The sequence below is a fragment of the Triticum dicoccoides genome, chromosome 7A (genome assembly GCF_002162155.2).
Source record: "Triticum dicoccoides isolate Atlit2015 ecotype Zavitan chromosome 7A, WEW_v2.0, whole genome shotgun sequence".
Taxonomy (NCBI): Eukaryota; Viridiplantae; Streptophyta; class Magnoliopsida; order Poales; family Poaceae; genus Triticum; species Triticum dicoccoides.
Window position 1 is genome coordinate 278597842 of NC_041392.1, and position 13905 is coordinate 278611746.

General features: G+C 47.2%; 1 non-coding gene across 1 annotated transcript; it reads right to left on the minus strand.

Annotated features, from left to right (window-relative positions):
- Positions 1–5162: 5162 nt before the first annotated feature.
- Positions 5163–5234, minus strand: TRNAT-UGU. The gene has a single exon. It is a non-coding gene; the product is annotated as a tRNA-Thr (tRNA).
- Between the last annotated feature and the right edge of the window lie 8671 nt (positions 5235–13905).

A 13905-nucleotide genomic window follows, 5' to 3' on the forward strand; every position in this document is an offset into this window, starting at 1 on the left:
AAAGTCGTCAATAACCAGGCGCGCACGCGCTGCAGAAAACTTGCCTATATAAAGAGCAGAGCACCAGCCTAGCTGCTAAGAACACAGACATCAAACTTCAGACCCACACACACAAGAGCAAGAACAAGCTTGTTTGCCTGCCTCATCGATCGAAACACAGCAGGATCATCGTCTTGATCAGGAGCAGACTCGGCCATACGCCTATACCTCATGGGTTCGTCGACGGCGCGCGTTCTCCTCGCGGTGGCTCTCGCCGTGCTTCTAACGTCGACGTCCCATGTCGCTGATGCCGCCAGGCCCGCGCCGGCGGCGGACCAGGCGCTGCTGCTCGACGGCGGCGTCGTCCAGGCGGTGACGCTGGCGGACAAGGCGAGGCAGACGGTGGAGCTGCTCATGGCCAGGTTGCCGGCCGGTCCCAGCCCCAAGGGACCCGGCCACTAGATAGACGAGAAAATGACTTCTCCTGTGATCCCGTTCTTTTGTTCATGTTTCTTTTCTGGGGAAAAGAGACCCTGATTCTTTCTAGTTTATTACAGATTCATTTTTGAGGGGGAAAAACATTCTTCTCTGTTGTTACATGTATTATACTGTACCGGTACTGCTGATGTGAGATACTAGTGAACTAATCAAGTACAAAGATCAATAATTGCAATTCTTTAATCTCTCTCTAATAATAAAGCACGAATTGGCTCTCCGGTTCACCGTCGCGCCTTTTTTTTAAAAAGTCCCTGTTGTTTTAGTTATTTAACCCGCAGTCGTTGTAATAAGTCAACCCGATGAGAAAAGAAAAGAAAAGAAAAAACCAGCCACTCGCCCTCCCAATCCTCTCGACCTCCGGCGTGGCAACACCTCCCGCACCGGCCCCAGCGCGCCGCCACCTCCTGCCCCGCCCCATCTTACCGATGCATTCGGGCAGAGCACCGCCGCCGCCGCCAGCCACTCGCCCTCCCAATCCCATCTCGAACTCCATCGCGCCGCCACTCCCGCCCCGCCCCATCTTACTGATGCGTTCGAGCAGGGCGCCGCCGCCGCCGCCTGGGGGCGCTCGACATCGCCGTGCCGCCGTTCTGCTGGCTTCGCCAGAACTCCGTTTGTCAGCATCTTCTCCACCCCTTGGTGATGAGCAGTTGAGCAAAGGAGCGGTGTCAGGCGCCGCCGCGCGTACATGCCGCGTTTGTGCGAGAGTGGGGACGGGCTGACAGGGGATGTGTACTTGGTTGGGGAACAAGAGAACGCGAAGCTAGGAGCAGGGGCCGATCGATAGGCAGCACGAGGACCTCGACAGTGCGGCGGTTCCTACTGGTTCTACATGTTCCTCTCTCTGCCTATCCATTACAAGCATAGAGGTGAATTCATGGTTGTTTGCTTCTTGGCCTAGCTGTTGTATTGATACGTGATTTAAAGTGCAGGGTTCTGAGGAAATCGGGATAAAATCTTGGTTGTCAGAGTTCCCTTGGAACTGCGCAGAAGATGGGGTGATGGATTCAGTGTCAAGATTCAATGAATATCCATCTGTTCGTGACCTGCTTGTTCACCCACTACTACCACAAGCAATGTATTTTACTTTTCTTGATGCAGCCCCAGAAAGGAATTATGGTTGGTTTAGTTCATAGAAAGATATCATAAAATCCTTTTTGTTTACATACTAACTGAATAATATGAAGTATTTTAGTTCTCATGGTAATAGACAAGCAACTTCAGTAGTATTTGATTGGAGTTTTTGTTTTTAAGTATATGTTTGGTCAAGATTCAACTTTCTTTATGTCCATGTTTTGCTGGTATAATGCATCATCAAGCTTTGTTTTTATATGATGACATTGTGTAAATGAGCATATGGATGAGGAAAGTATTCTGAGCGCAGATGATCGCCGCTGCCGCCGCCTCCGACAACATGTGAGCCGCCTAATCGAGCGAGGACTCGCCGCTCATCCTAAGAGGACTCGCCGCTCTTCCATGCCGCCGCCGCTGCAACGCGGCGTTGTTCCAGCACCAAATCGCAGGTTTTTGCCGGTGCCTATTTACTTGCCCTTCGTCTACATAGTTGTGCGCAAGCTTCTGGCCTTAATATAGACTTTTGAAAACATTATACTTCTTGCCTGCACATTACTAGAAACATAATTACACTGCGTAGATTTAGCGGATTTACATAATACTATTGTCTCAGTAAAAAAATATTTTTCAAGTTCAAATTATATGCCGGCTTCAGATTATTTTCTTAAAAACCAAGAGCTCTTTTGGGGTTTGCAGTGGTGTGGTTTACAAGAGGTAGCCACGGTTCTTCAAAAAATTTAAGTGTTAGCAAAAGGAGTGGAACAGATCGAACTGAAGCTATTTTATTTAATATTATCTACTTCTACTTGAACTTTGATGGGAATCTGATGTAACCATCCCGCAATCTGAAAATACTGTATGATGCAGAGAGAAAATTTCTGTTTACATGTAAGTGCGCTTAGCTCTGCTTACATTTCTCTATGGCAGCAAAGTTCAAGCAGTTGTAAGTAGTATACAAACATACTTTGCTCACAGTATAATCATCTGATGCAATGTGATAGTTCAAGCAAAATTTCTTCACCTATAAATCAAATTATGTTACTTCTCTTTGTGTAAATCTTGGATTTCTTGATCTTCTGAAAATGACTTTATTTCAGCAAGTGTAATTTGAATTTGTAATCTTTTTAAATATAGATGCATCTTTGCAAATCCAACAAAGTGGTGGGAATATCTACAACATGAAGTTTCTCAAGCTGATAGCCATTCTTCTGCATGTTTGTGCATGATCATGGTGCACATATATTTAATAGGGAAGGTCTTCTGCTATCACTATGAATGGTTTTTACTGTTGTGTAAGTGATTTCTTAAGTGTTGTGTTGTAACACTTTAGAGTAAAAGAATAATTATGTATGAAGAATAATATTACCGAGTCAGGCAGAATTTGACCTTAGTTCTGACCAAATTAATCTTTATTTGTTTGCCAGGTTGTGTGTCAAACATTACTTCATGTTGTAGTCCATTTTTTCCTTTCAAAAGCCACATTATGCAATTTGGCTTTATAAGAAGTTTCACTTTATTATTAGTGGAGAACGGGAGATAAGGAAAGGGAAGGGAAAAACAGTAATTCTAGCAACTAGCCATTGTTCCGTGGCAAAACACAGGTGTTTGTTCTATTATGTCCATCAGAAATCTTTACGGAGGAGTTGGGACTGAGTGAGTGACATAGATTTGCTTGAGGTCACAAATTCTTTTTTGCTGTTACATGCATCTTACTTGAATTTTTTTCTTCAAGTTCTTCCTGTTTTCCCATATCCTCTGCTCTATAGAAGCTGCTACATCAAATTAAGTAAGTGCATCCTTCTTTTTTGTCCAAGTTTGTTCTATTCTATTACTCAGAAGTCTGTACAAGACTGAGAGAGTGAAGCATATTTGCTTGAGATTTGAATACTTTTTTTATGTCGGGTTTGTACGCTATACAGTTTGATTAATGAAAACTGATAAAAGTAGTGGCAAACACTTGATTGAGTAAGCTACTGGATTTTACCAGTAATACACAGTAGTTTCTTGCAATATTATCTGCATGACAAGAAACACCCATATTTGATTTTGCTCTGTGATTGGTTCAAATATCACTTTTTGGCTAAAGCTGATTGGATACGAGTAGTAGTGCCAACAGTAATAACTTAAAATATGATTTTATCATGGCTCTAAATTTTATTGCTGATGATTTGTTTCAGGATATTTGGAGAGGCTATTTGCACCATAGTTCAAGACAGATGATAGAGTACAAGCTAGGCAACTCACTTATATTGGTACTTGTTTAAATGGTTATCTATTCTACCGGCATATTCACATGCCATATTAATTTCAGAAGAACAATTTCTAATTTGTGTTGTGCTTGCATGCATTGTTATGTTTAAAAAGAAAATTCCAAACAAAAACAAATATAAAGTCACAGTTTGTATTTACGCACTGGATAGTTTCAATCGCGCTAAATTAAACGAAGGCTTTCAGAATAAATTGTGGCCTCTAAGCTTATGTGTAGTCAATTACTAAATGTGTAATATCAGCACATATTAGCACGACTATTTCTTAAGTGCAGCCAGCCACCAATTTCATTTGATTTGAATTAATATATTACTTATATACTCATTTAGATATTTATTTATGTCCTCGATGGATTGATTTGAACGCCGCAATTTTATTAACCCGTTGCAACGCACGGCCCTTTTGCTAGTATCACTGATAAGTTCAGATGTCTGATTCGGTTACTATACACAAGTTTCTCTTGTCATCACTCCATCCGGTTTGGAAAGGAGACCTAGGAGCTGTTCGGCAACCCAGCAGCTCTGGAAATACCAGGGTCCATGGAGTACCATTTCCTCGCTCTGCTTTTTTTAACTGCAGCTCCGGCTGCTCCGGGAGCAGAGTCGTGTGGAGCGGAGGGACTCCGAACAGCGGCTAGTCTTTTTTTTTTGCGGGTAGTCTGACCCTGTTCAGGTTTTCACACATTGTTAATGGTTGCAAAACCGCAATCATGAGAAGTACTAGTACTACTTGGCGAAATCTTAGTGGCGCCAAGCTTGTGGTGACATGCCATGCTAATGTTGGATTAATCATTGATAACGGTCCAAGCTCAAAGGGGAGGAGCAAAGAAGACCTTCAAGTAAGCACAGGGGAGGATTGTGCTGACACTATTTTTACACACCTCCTTGTGTCCTCTTTTCCCTTCTTCACAGAAACTTCAAATTCTTCAAATGAACACAAACAAATGAAGTTCTAGGTATCTGAATTTGGACTGAAAGTACGCCGCCATGGCATTTGCAGGTGATCCACCGTGCATCCGTGTCAAATTCGCTCATTTTGACTTATGAAAGTGCATGCTTTTGATTCTTTGACCAAGTTTCCATGTTGCAAGTATCGTGCGGATTGACTAGGATTGGAAGATCGGAGAAGGAAGAAGATTCAGGGCAAAGCGTTGCTTCCAAGAAAGCGGCAACGATGCATGCACTTTGCCGTACGGCATTCTTGACAGCACTCAAATTGGGCGGCAAACTAGTCAGACAATTGTATTGCGCTTAACGACGCACCATTCGAAACACAAATCGTTTTGCGCTTAAAAAAATGCACACGAATTTGCGCCTCAAAAATGAGGGCCACAAAACAAAAAGTGCCCTCACGCAGGATCGAACTACGGACCTTCAGTTTACAAGACTGACGCTCTACCACTGAGCTATAAGGGCTACTTGTTGCATTGACTCGATTTCATATTTTAATAGGGGTATGTCTAGGGCACATCTAGATGTGCTCTAATTATTGCCCATTTAAATGAGTGAATCAAGCACAAAAAAAAATATTTACACGAATTTCAATGTAAGATCAATGACATAGGACTTAGATGTGCAATACTTATGGCACGTCTAGATGTGCTTTAGCAAAACTGATTTTTAATACGTGATTCATCTTACCTCGACGCGAAAATCCAAACCGAGCAGAGCACGAACTCGGAACTCCCAGCTCGTATCGGATTCAACTTCTCCGGCGCGCCCCGGCCGGCTCCCTCATTCGATCTACATAAGCACACCACCCATGGCCTCTCCGGGTCTCCATCAATCCACCCAACTCCGAGCTCCTCACAATGGCGTCTGTGGCCGACTCCATGCCCGTGGAGTTTGAGCAGGGGACAGCAATGACGGCGGCCGAACTCTGCCGTTCCAAGTGCGTCGAGTTTGACGACCTCGGGATGATCCTCACGGCGACGCGCGGCGGCGAGGCAGTGGCCGAGGTGGTGCTCAAGGACGACGGCGCCGGCGGAGGGGTGCTCCGCGTGCTGCCCAGCGAGAGCTTCCTGGACGGCGGGCACCGCGTGCACGTGGTGGACGTGCAGGGCGAGCGGGAGGCCTTCGTGCTGGTCGTGGAGGTCCAAGAGCATGACGGGAGCATTGCCAGCGTGCGGAAGATCTGCTGATTCGCTTATGTTGAGACGTCGGATTTCCATTAGAGCCACAGTTAGAGCAAAACAAGCCCTCCTTGTCGCACGTTCTTGCTACGTCGAACGAAAATGAAATCATGTTTTCAGTTAATTATTTTGTAGCAATCATACTTTTGTTGTTTATTATATCCTTAATTAATTATGTGTGTTGTAGCATCCTCCTGATATGTGGGAATATAAGCCGCCTCGAGGGCCGTCAGATGTTGTTACAGCCCACCCTACTATCACTACGAAGAGCCCCGCGAGAGACAAGGCCCAGGAACCAAACAAGAGGGTGAGAAGGCCCAACGAGCGCTACCCAGCCCACAAGTGGGTGACCTAGCCTACTTATCGGGGAGAGTCACTGGAGGACGGCAGTCAGGAACCAGTTGGCATTCTTGACGACGGCAACTTCTTCCCCTTTCTCCCCTTCCTTTCCCTCCTTAGAACCATAGCTACTTCAGATTTGGTGTAATTCAGAGAACACTACTGTACTAGATCGATCGAAAGCGTAACATTTTGGTAATCAGAGCCTTCTCCCATCACCACCGATCGATCGACCCTGGCGGGGCGTTTTCCCTTGATCATCCAGACACGACACGGTAAGGCCACCACCATGGAAGAGCACGGCTAGGCGCTGGCCGATCTGACAGCGGTTATCGCCGCGATGACGGCGAAGATCGACGACATCCATCCAGTCGTCCTCGAGTTCCAAGGGTGGAGGCCAACGATCGAGCAATCGGTCGAGGATCTGCGAGCAGAGGTGGGCGATCTACGCGCGCAACTGCGGGACAAGGGCAAGGCGGCGGATCCAACCGTGTCGTGGCGCGCTCCTCCGCCAACAGACTCTTCGCAAGCGCCATCACAACACCAGGCGCCCCTGCTCCTTCGACCACCACCGATCCGACTGGGGGATCTGCCACCAATTCCGGGCCACGTGGCGGACGAGCCCTTCCATCGGGTGGGGGAGCCACTACCAGCTTCGGGTGGCGATGGCCACGGGCCAATTGGCCACGGCAGGACAACAATCCACCGGGGGAGCACACCCCGAGGGCGCCTCTGGTCACGGGTATGCACAATTCCCAGTCTCTGCTAGGGGAGGGTTCATTCTTTGGAGATCGCAACTATCATAGATTTCCACCACCACCGCGTTTCGATTTTCCGCTGTTCGATGGGGATGGCCCCCGAGCTTGGCGTCTGAAATGCGAGGCGTATTTTAGAGTGTGTACACTTAGTCCGGATACATGGATGAGCTACGCCGCGATGTACTTCATCGACGGGGCCTTATCTTGGTTGCAATCTACCAAGGCTCACATGATTTACACTGATTGGGGCACTTTTGCCGAAGCGGTTTGTGTGCAGTTCGGGCGTGAGGAATTTCAGTCCCTCTTGCGTCAGTTTAACCGGCTGCGATAGAGCGGATCTGTGGCTGAGTACACCGAAAAATTTACCCAGTTCATGCATAACCTTATAGCTCACCATGAGTCTTGGGAGCCCTCATACTTTGTCATGAATTTATCGATGGGTTGCAAAAAGAAATCCGAGCAGCTGTTGTTTTACATCGACCAAAATCTCTGGATACTGCCGTCGACCTTGCATGTTTGCAGGAAGAAGTGCTGGAGGCAATGCACCGCGAGGACAAACGGGAGGAGTGGCGCTACTCAGCGCCTGCTACGTTGCGCGCGGTGCCTCGAACGACGCTGCCCCTTCCACTGCCACCAACTACCGCGCCACCCAAGCAGCCGGTCATGTCGGAAGCGTGCAGTACAGATCGCCATGCGGTGGAGGCGGCACACCTACCACCACCTGAGGACAAGATGGGGACGCTGCGAGCGTACCGCCGTGCGCGCGGTCTCTGCTTCACCTGTGGCGAGCGGTGGGGGCGCGAGCATCGCCGCGGACCGACAATGCAGCTTCACGTGGTGGAAGAACTGTTGTACATGATGCGCAGCAAACCCTTTCTCAGTGGTGAAGAAGCGCCCGACGAAACCACGCCGAGCGAACAAGATGCTGACTGTTGTCTCATATCCAAGGAGGCAATGGAGGGCGCTGAATCCCCACTACCATGAGACTCCATGGGTGGGTTCAGGACCGCGAGGTGCTCATATTGGTGGACTCTGGCTCCTCTCACAGTGTAACATCCCGGATATGATTTATCCAATATGTAATTCAACTCTTGCCGTTTCCGGCGTTAAGTTATTTTATTTTCTCGGGTTCGGGTCTTTGTCTCCGTGTGTTGTTGTTGTTGTTGTTGTTGTTGTTGTTGTTGTTGTTGTTGTTGTCATGCATCTCATATCATGTCATCATATGCATTGCATTTGCATACGTGTTCATCTCATGCATTTGAGCTTTTTCCCCATTGTCCGTTTTGCATTCCGGCGCTTCCTTCTCCTCCGGTGGTTATTTCTACCTTTCTTTCGTGTGTGGGGGTTAAACATTTCCGGATTGGACCGAGACTTGCCAAGCGGCCTTAGTTTACTACCGGTAGACCGCCTGTCAAGTTTCGTACCATTTGGACTTCGTTTGATGCTCCAACGGTTAACCGAGGGACCGAAAAGGCCTCGTGTGTGTTGCAGCCCAACACCCCTCCAATTTGGCCCAAAAACCCACCAAAACCCTCTCCATCATCTAGAGCGTTCGATCGCGATCGCGTGGCCGAAAACCGCACCTCATTTGGACTCTCCTAGCTCCTCCTATACCTATTTAAAGACCCCCTCTGATTTCTTCTTCTTCTTCCCCCCGAAACCCTAGCCCCGCTCATCTCCGCGCGCCGGACGTGTCCGCCGGCACCGGACAATGTCCGGTTTGCACCACCGCCGCCACGTGGCGCGCCCCCGCAGGCCCGGCCGCATCTCCCCGCCACCGGCCCACAAACCCGCCGCGGGCCCTCCCCGGCCCGAAGGCGCGCCGCCGCCCGAGGCCCCTCGCGCCGCTTCCTCCCAGGCTCCGGCCGCCGCTCCGCCGCTCCGCCGCGCCGGCGGGCGCCACCTCGCCGAGCCACCGCACCTCCTTCCGGCGATCGCCGTCGCCGCCACCCGGCCGCCGCGCCGCCGCAAGTCCAGCGACCGCCGTCGCCGCTCCATCCTCATCTCGCCGGGATCCGGCTCCGGTGCCCGGCCCCACCGACCTCCTCCTCGTCCTCGAGCTCCGACAAGTCCCAACTTCGGCGAACGTCAACTCCGGCGATCCTCATAAAGCGTGCCGATCTGGATCTAGATCTGAGAGTGCCTCGGTTGACTTCTTGCCCGAAACCCTAATTATTTTGCTCTTGTTCATCGTGCCGTAACTTTGCATCCGTAGATCCGTTTTTGGCATATAGTATATCAAAATGTTCGCCTCAGAGAGTACATCATTTCATCTCATTGCGTCATTTTCATTTGAGTTCATCTTGATGCCCGAAATGCTATTGGAGGAATGCTATTTGAGATAATTGTCAGATCTGCTGCTCCAATTAGATATTTGTCATTTTTGCCATGATTAATGAGTTCATGATATGCCCCTGAGCTCTACATGTGTTTTGTTATATGTTTTGCCATCTATCGAGAGGTGCAACCCATATATTTTTGTGATGTGTGTGGTGACTAGCACCAGTTTGCAAAGTGGTGCATTCGTTAATGCTGATTTCAGGGACTTAGTAATTTCACTAAGTCCTTGACCTATTTATCTCAATATGCCATATGTTCATGTTGTTTCCTAGTGATCCGTGCCTCTTTTGAGGATGATCAGTAAGGATGTTTGGTTAATCTTGTAGTGCTCTATCCATCCATGTCTTTATTTGCAATTATGGAGCACCCTAACTTGAGTCAATCAAGCTCTACTTTTGCTATTTCGTGAATCTGGGCAGATTGTCTACTTGTTAGCGATTTTGCCGAGGATGTTGTAGTTGATCCGTGCATGCTATGTTATTGTTCTTGCCATGTCTAGCTTTCATAATGTGTATTCTTGGTGGGAGTATGCTTAGATTGTCATGACATGTTATGTAGTGAGTGCATCGAGCTCGTTAACATGCCTACTTGATATCTGATTTGCATGCTTCAGTTTTTCACTAAGTCTGTGATCTGATTATATTTTTGCCATGTTCACATGCTTGCAAATGTATTTTCTGATCCCTTTTGGCTCAAGGTCACTAAGGGACTTTTGTTAAGCTCTTTGAGTAGTTCCATGACATGCTTTACTTTGCCATGTTCAGGTCCTGTAGCATATAGTTTTCTTGATCCAAAGTGTGCTACCTGATCTGAAATTCCAGACAAGTGTTAATTTCACTAAGTCTGAAATCTGTTTACCAAATGCATTTTTGCCATGCTTGTTTGAACCTGTTAATGGATGAATTGGCCGTAGCTCAGTGTTCCTCTTTTGTTAAGCATCATGTATGGATCCCTGCCATGTATTTTGTTGTCATGTTTGAGTGCTGTAGCATGTTCATCTTGTTGCATTTAGATGGCTACTTGCTGTAAATCGCAGACCGGTGCCATATTTGAATTGCTTGCCATTTCCAAACCGTGACTCCGATTCCGGCGTTTTTCATATCGTTTTCAAGCGATTTCATCTCACCTTTCCAGTGGCACACTTGGATTTCCAAGTTGAGGCCAGGTTCATTCATCTATTGTCAAATCTTGCATATGCATCACATATCGCATCCCGCATAGCATACCATGTTTGCATCATGTTGTTTGAGTTGTGCACGTGGTTGATTGCGTTCCTTTTGCTTGTTTGTCTTGTTTGGGTAGAGTCAGGAGACGAGTTCGCTAACGAGGAGCCCGTTGAGTTTGCTTTCGAGGATCCAGTCAACTCTGATAACTTTGCAGGCAAGATGATCATACCCTCGAAATCACTACTATCTTTGCTTTGCTAGATGCTCGCTCTTTTGCTATGCCTATGCTATGATGCCTACCACTTGCTTATCATGCCTTCTAAATTGCCATGTCAAACCTCTAACCCACCATGTCCTAGCAAACCGTTGAATGGCAATGTTACCGCTTTGCTCAGCCCCTCTTATAGCGTTGCTAGTTGCAGGTGAAGATTGAAGACCGTTCCTTGTTGGAACTTTATTTACTTGTTGGGATATCATTAGATTATCTGGTTATCTTAATGCATCTATATACTTGGTAAAGGGTGGAAGGCTCGGCCTCTCGCCTAGTGTTTTGTTCCACTCTTGCCGCCCTAGTTTCCGTCATATCGGTGTTATGTTCCTGGATTTTTGCGTTTCTTACGCGGTTGGGTGATAATGGGAACCCCTTGATAGTTCGCCTTGATTAAAGCTTTTCCAGCAATGCCCAACCTTGGTTTTACCATTTGCCACCTAGCCATTTTCCCCCGGGTTTCGCGGACTCAAGGATCATCTTTATTTTAAACCCCCGGGCCAGTGCTTCTCTAAGTGTTGGTCCAACCTAGAGCACCGTGCGGGGCCGTCCCTTGGCAACTTGGGTTACGTTGGCTTCCGTACGCTTAGCTTATCCGGTGTGCCCTAAGAACGAGATATGTGCAGCTCCTATCGGGATTTGTCGGCACATCGGGTGGTGTTGCTGGATTGGTTTTAACTTGTCGAAGTGTCTTGTAGAACCGGGATACCGAGTCTAATCGGAATGTCTCGGGAGAAGGTCTATTCCTTCATTGACCGTGAGAGCTTGTCATGGGCTAAGTTGGGACTCCCCTGCAGGGATTGAACTTTCGAAAGTCGTGCCCGCGGTTATGGGCAGATGGGAATTTGTTAATGTCCGGTTGTAGATAACTTGAACCTTAACTTAATTAAAATGAATCAACTGTGTGAGTTACCATGATGGTCTCTTCTCGGCGGAGTCCGGGAAGCGAACACGGTGTTGGAGTAATGCTTGCCGCATGTTGTTCTCTAGTTACTCGTTCGCGCTTTGCTATCTCTCCTCGCTCTCTTTTGCGAATAGGTTAGCCACCATATATGCTACTCGCTTGCTGCAGCTCCACATATTTACCTTGCCTTACCTATAAGCTTAAATAGTCTTGATCGCGAGGGTGCGAGATTGCTGAGTCCATGTGGCTCACAGATTACTTCCAAACCAGATGCAGGGCCTGATGATTCTGTTCCAGATGATGCGCATGAGCTCAAGTGGGAGTTCGATGAAGCTTCCCGCCGTTACTATGTGTCTTTCTCTGATGATCAGTAGTGGTGCCCAGTTGGGGCGATCAGGACCGTGTCGCATGTTGGGTTGATCTTTTATTTTGGCGCCGTAGTCGGGCCATGAGTGTTTGTTTGATGTAATGCTATTTATGTACTTTCATTGACATGCCGAGTGTAAGCCAACTATATATCTCCCCTTTTATTATCTATATTACATGGGATGTTGTGATGATTGCCTAACTTGCGACATTGCTTTCAATGCGGTTATGCCTCTAAGTCATGCTTCGACACGTAGGAGATATAGCCGCATCGAGGGCGTTACAAGTTGGTATCATAGCCTTCCCGACCTTAGGAGCCCCATTGCTTGATCGTTACTAGTGGCCGAGTTGAGTTTAGAAAAATGTTTTGAGTCATTTAGGAATTATATATCGGAGAGTTTAGGAATTCTTTTTACTCCCAGTCTCCTCATCGCTCTGGTAAGGCATCCTGACGTAGAGTTTTGACTATTCTCTTCTCAAATTTCACTAAAAAAAAATTTAGGATCACGCGGGTATCTGGGAATCGTTCCGTTGGTTTTGTGACGAGAACATTGTTCTTGGTGCCTCCTGTCTTTAGGGGTTGTGGCAGTATCCCGGGGAGTTGAGCTCCGAGGTGTTGTCGTCATAATTTTATCGTTGCAATTCTGGAATACCTGAGTTTAGTACGCCGACATTGAAAATCTCTTTTATGCAGTTGTTGGTGAGATAACCTCGACGCCATCCAGTACTGGGGCGGGAGTTCAGGAGTATTGCCATAACTTTTATAACGGATGCTTTTCGAAGGTTGAGGTAGATGGTTTCCGAAGTTTTTCTCGGTTATGTGTTGAAGGATGGATACAGCTGGATGTAGGATTTGCTAGATTTGGGTGAGATATTATGCTTCCCGTGTATCCCCAACACCTGATTGCATAACCGGAAAGGTTCGAGAGTTTCATAGGTGGGAATTCTTGTAGATCTAGTTCTTCTTCCACGGATATTTGGTTTGAGATTGGGATTTCTTACCGAGTATTCGTTCTTGATCCGTATCTTGTTGATTTATTCCTCTACCTAAATTCTAAGTGGCTTCTCAATTTATGGATATGTGACCATTTCAAGTGGAATGCATTCGTTCATTTTGTTCGGATGTGAAGACTATATGTTGCAATTTCAACCCGTTGGATTCAGCTTCATTTTATCTGGCAATGTGCTAACGGTTGTCACCCTCTTCAGGATGGCTCCCGCTAAGAGCAGCAATCAAAACCAGAATCAGAATCAGGATCTGCCACCACCTCCCCCTCCTCCGAAGGCATGGCAAGCTGTGATGGCCGCAACCAATGCAAACACACAATTGATCATGCAAATTCTTCAAGAGCGCAATCAAGCGAAACAAGGCAACCAAGGCAACAATCATAATCACTTTGCTACACTCAACCAGTTCCTTGCTAACGGGCCAAAGACTTTCAGCAATTGTGTTGAGGCAACTGATGCTGACGATTGGCTCGTGGATCTGTGCAAGCATTTCGAGTGCAGTAACGTCAGGCCTGAGGACTTTGTCAAGTTCGCTTCCTTCCAACTCAAAGACCAAGCTGCAGAGTGGTTCCAGCAGTACAAGGATTCCAGAGGAGGCCGTGTGATTACCTGGGATGAATTCCGTCAAGACTTCAAAGCTCATCATATTCCTCAGAGCGTGGTTGAGAGCAAGCATGAGGAATTCCGCAACCTGAAGCAAGGCTCTTTGTCTGTCTACGACTACAACAAGTTGTTTCAGAAGCTCGCCCGCTTTGCCAAGCAAGACATCCCTGAGGAGAAGAGCATGATATACCAGTTCAGGGGTG